Source organism: Dipodomys spectabilis, unplaced genomic scaffold (assembly GCF_019054845.1).
Source record: "Dipodomys spectabilis isolate Male_0828 unplaced genomic scaffold, ASM1905484v1 ptg000287l, whole genome shotgun sequence".
Taxonomy (NCBI): domain Eukaryota; kingdom Metazoa; phylum Chordata; class Mammalia; order Rodentia; family Heteromyidae; genus Dipodomys; species Dipodomys spectabilis.
Window position 1 is genome coordinate 1,226,887 of NW_024870964.1, and position 10,558 is coordinate 1,237,444.

Consider the following 10,558-nt stretch of genomic DNA (forward strand, 5'->3'; position numbering starts at 1 on the left):
ATTTACACTTCCCAGCACAGTTAGAAAATGGAAGCCAGAAATCATTATGTCCAGCTTAAACATTCTTTTTTTTAATTCAAGTACAAATATTTTCAAAATGTGACCAGACAATGAAGCCTTTCGTAGTAAAGTATGTACTTCTTGAAAATACAGTGAATATTTGCTACCTGGAAAATTATGTATATAACTAGAAGAAAATAAATTTATTTAAGTTCAAAACCAAATAAAAATTATGAAAATAATTTTTAAGTATTCACATGTTAAATATTTTAAAAGAAAATATACATGTCTGAATTATTTACATGTGTAAAAATCATGAAAATATAAATTAACATGGGTATAAAAGTACCCATTGATCAATAGCAACAGTAAAAGCATCAGTAGTTCTCAGTCTGAGTGTACAAAAAAATCAATGGAATAGATAAAAATGTTCCTTCCATAAGAAATGTACTCATTACCTTATTTATGTAACTTTAACTCCTCTGTACATTACCTTTAAAATAAAATGAAATTGAAATTAAAAATAAACCAAATAATATAGCAATTAAGAATTCTTAGAAGCCATTGTTAAAAACTTTGTAAAAAACTGCCCTAAGACCTCAAGGAGTATACTTTGATGTTGAATATATTTTAGCTTCAGCAGAGAAGCAAAAAGTTTAAAAACTGATACAAATAAAGTAATAAATATATATATTAGTATTAAAAATAATCATAACATGAATTTATAGTGGTCATCAAATATGTAAGAAATGAGGCAATTTGACATTCGATTGCACTTAATAAGTGAGAAAGAATTTTCTAGGTTTTTCAAATATATCTTACGTTTAATAAAGAAACTATTCTGTCACATCATATGATAATTAGATAAAGCTGATATTAGTGCAAAGAACAGATTGTACTAAGTTTTTGGATGTAAATGTATATACTTATTTTGGTTATGGAAAATTATGAGGATTTCAACTTGGGATATTTTTCTTGCTGGTGTCATATCAGTGGTTAATTTTAGGATAGGGGTTCTCTTTCCACAAGAACATGCACCTGATCTGTCGTTTAAGTCTTCCCATCTTCAATGGCATCAGAATTGCTCACCAACTCGTCTAGCTTCCTCCCGTGGCTGGTCTGGATTCTGCAATCCTTCCAATCTTAGCCTGTAGATAGTGCAGGATGATGGAAATGATCCAATGCATCCAGCTAGCTCAAAATAGTAGAAATCATATTCTACCCCATCTGTTTACCAGTCTTACAGAAAGAATGACCTTCCCAATTCCTGATGGAAACACACTGCAGGTCTTATGGACCAATCATTTCCACATTGTACCTCACCTAAGTTGGTTACCATTAGAAGTATTTTGATTGCTTTTTATACCCAACGTTTTGAGAGAAAGGTACTACTTTAACATGCTGTTAAAGCAAGACTGATATAAAAATCATATTTGACCCAGATAAATATTTTACCTTTCATATACTCAAAAATACAATCTGACCTATCATTAGTGTAAGGAAGGAGAGGTTAAAAATCATAGACACCAAGACCTAAGCATGAATTAACTTGTGAATACAATTGGTTTAAAAAGACAACAATAATAATGCATTTTTTAAATTCCTTATGATAATGAGAATGATATTGACAAACTATTAACACTTGAAAATAACGTATTTTCTTGGGAGTAAGACACAAAACACAAGATTAATCCTAATCATTTTAAAGACCTTTATTTATACTACAAATTCACTCTTACAACTACAAAAATTCTAAAAATAACTGAAGCACAGTGACACAAAGGAAATAATTTAACTACATCATCTACATTCAAATTACTGTATTAATAGAAAACAAAGCTACACTAATAATTAGCTTACCCAATTAAATTACGTTCTTATATTCTGTTTCATTTAGTTTCAGAAAAACTGGGTTTTCATAAAAAGATGCATAAAAAAGTCTATATACCCACTTACATTTTCAGATTTTAACAATATTTATTTCAGAAATGTCTGTAGCTCTATAGTCAATGAACTGAAATAATACTAAAATATTCAAAGGGTTTTGAGAAATTGCATGACTCTCTCTGGGATGTTATTTATACTGGAAAAGATATTTGAAAACATTATTTGTTAAAGTTATGAAAGTTACTCCCACAAAAGGCAGTTAGTGAAGACCCCTTTGCATTTACAAACCAACTTCAAATGCATCTACAATCTGGAGGTGACACATGCTTTTTGTTTGTTTTTGAAATGTATATCTAATAAGCATATCCACAATAGTGATTTTCAGTCAAAATGATGGGATATTCAAACCTAATAAAAAACAGAGTTCATTATCTTAGTGAGAATAGATATGATCTGATGGAGGCATAGAATTCCATTGTGTATATATACCACATTTTCTTGATCCATTCATCTACTGAGGGGCATCTGGGTTGGTTCCATATCTTAGCTATAGTAAATAATGTTGCAATAAACATATTCGTGCTGGTAGCTTTAGTGTGGTCTTGTTTGTAAACATTTGGGTAAATTCAAAAAGTGGAATTGCTGGGTCATAGGGGAGCTCTATGTAGAGTCTTTTGAGGATCCTCCATACTACTTTCCAAAGTGGTTGAACAAGTTTACAGATTGCCCCATTTGATAGGAAATGGAAAGGCTTGGAAAAAAATTATATTAAGTGAAGTAAGCCAGGCCCAAAGAAACATAGGTCCCATGGTTTCCCTTATTTGCAATATCTAGTATATGTCTGAGTCAAGCACAAAAGGTCAGATAAGGTGATGTTAGGGAAATGAACCCTAAGATATGTATTCAAAGGTTTTTTTTTTCTTTCATACGATTGTTTCTAACACATTTATAAGATAATTTCTTTGTTGCTTTGTATGTCCCTCCCGCACAGTATAATCCCTGCCTTCACTGTATTTGATGTCAGTATAATTTGTGGAGGGGATAGGGAAAAACAAATGGTTTAAATAGGGGTACAGGTGGACCCATTGCAACAATGAGATGTACAAGTCGTTATGTCGAAAACGAACTTTACAACTTTCGTGAGTGAGAGGGGGAGAATTGTGGGGGGGGGCAGGGGGAGGGTGGGAAGTGATGGGAAGGGAAAACAAATTAGGAGGCTACAATGCTTGATAAGAAATGTACTCATTATCTTGCCCATGAAATTGTAACTCTTATGTACAGTATTTTCAAAATAAAAAAAAAGAAAAGAATAGATACCATCTTACAAAGAGAGTTGTTTTCAACAGAAATCCGGAAAGAGTTTATCCACTTGGTGTTTCACAGGAATAAACACAGAGAAATACCTGTTTGGTCAAGTCGGTCAAACTCACTCCATGAGTATACGTTAAATGTATAACCAATTTAAGAGGTCAAATACATATTTTGTACTGACAGTCATCTTACAGTGATAACTTAGTACCTAATTATGTTTGTATCTTCTTCCCTAACATACAATAAGAGCTGAAAGTGATCTCTTTTATCTAACTTATTGTTGTAAATGCCTCTATTATGATGATGTTATTGAAGGGTGGTTCCACTGAAATGACATGAGAGAATACTGATAAATAAAACATTGCAACACAGTTAGCTCTTTTCAGCCTCATCCTGTCCACATTGGCAAGCAATATTGCAACAGCAAACGCACACATATACACATACACACATGTGGGCACATGTACACACACATATACATGCATGCTAAATTCAGGGTTTAGTAAAAAAAAGGTTCAACTAAAATATTAGTGATTAGGACCAATGATAATTTACCTCAATACAAAATAGTACACAATCCCGTCACCACGGGTGTTACATTTTACTTGCCTCGCCACATGTGACCACTTAATTTATTTTAATTAATTCATTAATTCATTTGTTTGGTGCTAATACTAAGGCTTGAACTCAGGGCCTGGCTCTGTCCCACAATTTGTTGGTTTTTTTGTTTTAGTTTCTTCAAGGCTAGCATTTTACTGCTTGTACCACAGCTCCATTTCTAACTTTTGCTGGTTACTTTCAAATCAGAATCTAAGGACTTTTTCTTTGCTTGGTTTGGTTTTAAACCACAATCCTCAGATTTCATCTTTCTGATTAGCTAAGATTAAAGACATGAGCCACCAGTGTGGTTCCTACATTTTCCTCTATAATTATCTAATGCACATACTTAGATAGTAATTTAAAACTGAGAATATAGAAGCAAGATGTACAATGACATTGTCCTGTCAGAAATTTAGGCTAGGAAATTTCTTCTTAAGACCATAAACAAAAAATATCATGAAATAATATAAGAGAACTCACTATTGAACATATGAGCTTTAAGTGCTTTCTACTCAATCCATTATTTATCGTTATCCATCATTAGAAAAAATGTATAATGCTGCAGTAAAATAGGAGTCCTTTGTAGGAATACTTAAATTTCTTCTTTTTTTTAAAAAAGACACTTGTTTTCATCTAAAAAAATAGGCCTGTCTACTGTCTTCGGGTGATTTTGATGATTGAAGGTGCTTAATGAGAAGTCAAAGTGTATTAGTAGTATTTGCTATCAATTAAATCTCACCTTTTCTTCTTGGAGAATATAATGATTAAAGCAATAGTTCAGAATCAACAAGCAATAATAGTTCAGAATCACACTTCCAGCGTAAATGGATCACCAGTAAGTAATGCTCAATACCATTTACCACAAAGTTTTGTCACAGATACAATTGGCCTGCCTTCTCTAGTTGTTTTCCTAACCTGGACCTATTCCTTCATTGTACAGGAAAAGTGTAATTCAAATGATTTCAGTCAGATCTGTTACTAGAATTATCAAGGATTTGGATTTTTGTCTGTAATTTGGTCAAAGCTATGCCTCTTCATGTAGGCTACTAAAAATATATTTACTATTTTCAAGTAAATACATAAATTCCATTTCCATCTTTTTTTAAAAATAAAATTATTTGCTTTATAAATTGATAAAAGGGATGGATTTTGTGGCCAGGTAGGTCATTGCACATCTGTCTTTCTCTTCCTCTCTCCCCTTCATGCTTCTCATAGATAATATGACTGTTCCATAATTATCCTAATTTATTTTGCTTTTATATTTTTGGTTGCATCATTTCAATTTCTGCTCTGCCATTTCCCAAATCATTTACATAGAAGGCATTATTTCCTATTTTCTCATTCCTAGAATAAGCTGCACATGAAGACACCACTGGCCCTCATTTTGAGTCTGTACCTTTGAATACTGAGGAAAATCTTTCCTCTGCTCTCCATCAATTCCCTACTCTCCAGTTAGAATAATTTAGAATAGTAAAAATGGAAACAGAGAAAATAAATCATGGTGAAAAAAACAGATGCAGAAAATTCTCTGGATTTTTCTGACCAGTTCAACCAACGTGAACTATTGGGGAAATACATGGACACCTCATTCCCACTGGTACTCAAAGTCTCTGATTAGGCAATTCTGATGAAGACAAGGAACAAGATGAAAAAGTGAGGAACTTTATCATTTGCAAGAAAAAATGGAGAAGTATCCAAGCAAATTTCTTCTTTGGGCTGCCGAAAATAATCGGCTTACTACAGTGTGGAGATTACTTTCCAAAAAGGCCACTCATGTGAATACGAAGGATGATGATGAGTATACCCCTCTTTATCGGGAAGCCTACAGTGGACATGTAGACATTGTCCATGAGTAGGTGTCTCAAGGCAGATATTCATGCAATAACTGTGAATGGCAGGACACCCCTGCACAGTACTTATATGTGGAATATTACCAGAGTGGCTTCTTTTTTACATCATCATGATGCAGATACCAATGCCGAAACTAAAGTTCTCTTGACCCCCTTGCATCTTGCTGCTGGGAATAGAAATACCAAAGATACGCTGGATCTCCTTCTATTGAACCATTATATCAACCCAGGTCTGAAGAAAAATTTGGAAGAAACTGCATTTGATATTGACAAAAGGATAATTATGTATCACTACCTCTTTGAGGTTGTGGAAGGCTGTACAAATTGTTCTTCTAAGTCAAAAATGGTTTGGTTATGTTTCTTAAATTTCAAAAATGTCAGTCCATCTTTGTGTCCATACAAAATATTTTCACAATACAAACCAACAACAATATCTTACTTTAAAAATTCATGAATTCCATGGTATTCTTCCAAGTGAATTGCTTGACTTTGATGTCAAAATGTATTCAAGAGTTGTTTGTATATCTCTATAATGATTTCTGCAGAGTTTGTGACTTTCTAATCAGAGATAATTTAAACTTATCTGTTGAAATGAGTAATACAGAAATTAAAGATATTTCTGGTGCTGGTATGAAAAAATATATTTTAAAATATTCTGTATTCTGTTTGTATAATGTCCATAATCTATTTCATTCTCACCTCAATATAATACTTTGAATTCTACATTGTTTTATAATACATAGGTTCATTAATAAATGTGTCCTTTCAGATTGCATTCCATATAGAAACAGTTTAAGATTCCTTTTTCCCTAGGTCCTTATACTATTTTATTTCTCTGGGATAAAATGACAATGTTATCTAATTTCAAAAGTTTTGTAAAAGTTATGCAATGTAAAGGCCTTTCTAAGGTGTAGATTTAACACACTGATGTCAAACTAACTTTTAATTCAATTAATTACATGCATTGTTAGACTTGTATTTTTGTCATCAATTTTTTAATAACAGTTTTTCATTTCTTTTTCTTTTTTGGGGAGGGGGTCCGCTCATGGGGCCTGAACTCTGTGCTTGGGCGCTGTCTCTCAGCTCTTCAGCTCAAGGCTAGTGCTCTACCACTTGAGCCACAGCGTCACTTCCGGCTTTTTTCTTATGTGATGCTGAGGAATTGAACCCAGGGCCTCAGGCAAGCAAGCCAAGTGCTCTACCACTGACCCAACTTCCCAGCCCCAGTTTTTCATTTCTTACATCTGAAGAATAAAAAATATGGAATACTTCACAAATTTTCATAACATCTTTTTGCAAGTGCCATCTTAATCTCTGTATTGTTGTAATTTGTGTAGACGTACTGCTGAAGAATGTAGTATCCTGTAAATTTAAGTAATTAACGATGCAATCTTTATACAGGCATATACCCCTGTTTGCCTATTTCCAACAAGAATACCATATTGTTCCTAAAAATGCTATTGATCATATTTCTCTAAAATTCTGAGTATATTGGAAAAAACTTATATTGCTTGATTGCTCACATTTGTAATTTTTTTGTCAATGACTATTTTAAGTGTTTTTCATTTTAGTTTTGATCATACTTTGAAGCATTTATAGCTAGGTACAAAGGTGATGGCTTGATCAACTGAGTTAGCTTTGTGGAGCTAATGGATTCAAAGTAAGCCTTGCTTAAGAGCTACTTCTAAATTTCTGCAGCTTAAAATTTCCCAAATGAGGTCTTACTGGCACATATGTCTCTCTGACCCTTTACCCTTCTTCCTTGTAGGAACAGACCAACCAGGATATCTTACCTTGACAGCATAGATTATCTTACTGGGACAAAACTAATCTTAGTTACAAGGGATCATAGAGACATGAACAGTTCAAACAGAACAGTTCAGGCTAGAAGGTATTTTATCAAAATATAATTGTTTATTATACCTAACATTTCAAAAGTAGCTAAAGCCAAGAAGGTGCAAAAATTGTTCATATGCATGATTACCTAATGTGCTGGCCCGTCGACCTTCCAACCAGGCAGGAACTTACACTATTGCCTTTCTCTCACCAAATATTTCCATATCTCCAGGAGAAGTCTATTTGTTTCTTCTGTACGTTAGGTCGTAAATTGGTAACGTTTTAATCACAATGCTTCCATTTGCCTCTAGGCCGTAAATCTACAAATGGTAAAGCTTTAGGTCTAACTCTACCAAATACTGAGATAGAGATAATGGAGTACTATTTTAAAACAGAGTAGCATTTGATACCGTAACCACAACAGAACAATGCAAAACATTTTCTTATATTAAATATATTTATATATTTTATATTTACATGTGCTGATTTTATATTTCACACAGTGAATCTTACCAGAATTATTTGATAATTTGACAAATAAATGGATATTTATTCCAATAAATAGATTGGAATATAAATAGTTAGGCTTAGAATATATATTAGAACACAAAAATTATCAGTGCAATGTCTTTGGTATAAACTTGTGATACCTTCTAAGTGTACTTGGTCTTCTGAATTCCCCTAGTAAAAGAAAATGTTGTTTTCCTCTAATCTATAAGGGATTTTACTCTGTTGCTCTGTTTATTGTTTTAACTCGTTGGTCCCAAAATGTTTTTCTCCATATTTCTTAAGCATTCCTACTGATCATACCCAAATTTTGCTGATATAACGTCTAATAGGTATTATTCTTCTGCAGGACACACGGGTCCTAGGATCCCAGGTCCCAGTTATCTACATTATCAGATAACGAGGGCAAGACTTCTCACCTAAGCCCATGCAACATGAGAACATAAAGTAATTGAAGACCCATCTCAATTTCTAATTTCCTATAATATTTAAGGGCTCCACTTCTTTATGACATAGAATTAGCAGTAAGCAATTGTGAACTGCAAGGCAACTTAAAATGAAAGATGAGATCACAAAATCTGAGAGAAAGTACAGTAATTCAAACTTTCAATTTACAGATGACCAGCCCATATGAGTGAAAAAGTTCACAAATGTCACAAAATTATTTTTAATGCCCCTCTACTAATGATTAATGAAAGATTTCAGTCTAGCATAAGTAGGCCAAAAAATAGTTCCTGGAACGATAGATCCATAATCAGTCTATCAAGGCTAGAAAAACTTGACTTAGAGGTCAAATATAATTCAGAAAAACATTAATTGAGACGATCCTTAGTTCTTCAAAATACTGGTACTTCAGTAAACTTGGTTCTGTTTTATCAAAATGTTGTCATTCTCAAACCAATGATAACCTACATTTAATCTCATGAAAATATATTTCTTTTCAAATAAACTTTTAAAAATCACATTCGCCAAAATAACATTTGACTAGTAAATGATGCTTAGTGACATTGCAACTTTTTCAAGTCTAGGCTGCAAGTTACAATAGAGCTGATTTATTTACCCAGCACTAATGGCAAACCGGTTCAACCACTCACAAAAGTGTAGAAATAATACCACCCACCATTTGTGTTGTTCAGTAGGTGGCTTCCAGAAATGTGTTAAGTAGATCAGCCCCCCAAATGTCAAACCTAAACATTAACTAAAATATTTCATCACATAATAAGATATATTTTAAAAAGTCACGAATAGTTGCCTTATCATATGTTGTTTTATGTTTTCTCAATCTGCCTAGCATAGTAAGAAATATGTCTTTAAGTCTTGAATATGGGTACTCATCAGAGATGTGACAAACATGAAATCTGTCATCTATTTCTATCATATTCCTATATGTAGTAAATTTTAATTTTCTTCTTTTTCCCAAACTTATAGGTAGTAGAAAATATTATCCCATGTAAAATAAAATAATCACAAACCATTGTACAAAGCCATTTATAAAAACTGGTAGTTAGGAATACATTTTAAGACATTTTTACACTTTCTTGTTGACTAAGATGAATCTTCCAAATGGATGAGAATAAAATCATGTCTAGGTGCTTCACATCTCCAGTCTTGCAAATTGTTATGGATAATTTATGGAAATATAAGCTGACATCGATTAAAGTATATGCAGAATTGAAACTCAATGGTATGTATATAAACCTTTCAAAATATTAACAGATAGTTTAACAGAATGACTATCAGGAAACTGAAACAAGAAATGAATAATAGAAAAGATACAGAAGTAATGAAAAATGAAACAAGGGGCAAGTACAGCTAGAATATTCAATGTACACATATGATAAAGTTAGTGGTAAATCAAATAAATCGTGGAGAAGGGGTTGGTTGAGAATGATAGAAGTGACTCTGATTCAGGAGCATTGGACAATTATATGGACATATTTAATTGTAACACACTTGCATGACCTTTTGAAATTCAGTGAAAAAAACACAACAAAAACACAAAAATCACAACGAAAAGGAAATCTCTAGAGAGTATGTATATGACCTCTCAAAATTTTAAATAGTTGGTGAAGGGCAGTCTTTTGGAAAAGCAACCAAAGCTGTTCAAATTGGGCAGTTTGGGTTAGGGGAGAATTTTGAACAGATTTAAATACATTGCCTAAGGTTATAAATCACCTACATCTAATGCAAATATTTTCTTCTGCGAGTTTTATTTGTCTGAACTGGATACTCCAGTCCTGAGACACAGTTTATAGCTTGTGAGAATAGAATGGAAGAAAAAAGATCAAGAACCCATTACTACACTGGAGAGAAAAGAGTCCTCTACGTTTTCTCTCATCTCTCTTCACTACTCTTTTTTCATACTTTTAAGTCAAGTGATTTTGAACTGTATCTTTCCTTCTTTGTTCTGGCAAAGTAATTGGTCAAACTAATTCTCTAAATATTATTGGCCATTTTATGTCTATCATGCTGTTTACTTGTCCAAGTGAGTCCATTAAACTTCCCCCTTGCATTTGGTTGCCACAAAATCACAACATCTATGTTAATGAGGACAAAGTATAATGTAA

The 10,558-nt window shown here is 32.9% G+C and overlaps 1 pseudogene; it reads right to left on the reverse strand.

Annotated features, from left to right (window-relative positions):
* Positions 1-6,902: 6,902 nt before the first annotated feature.
* Positions 6,903-7,002, reverse strand: LOC122126688 (annotated as a pseudogene).
* Positions 7,003-10,558: the final 3,556 nt, after the last annotated feature.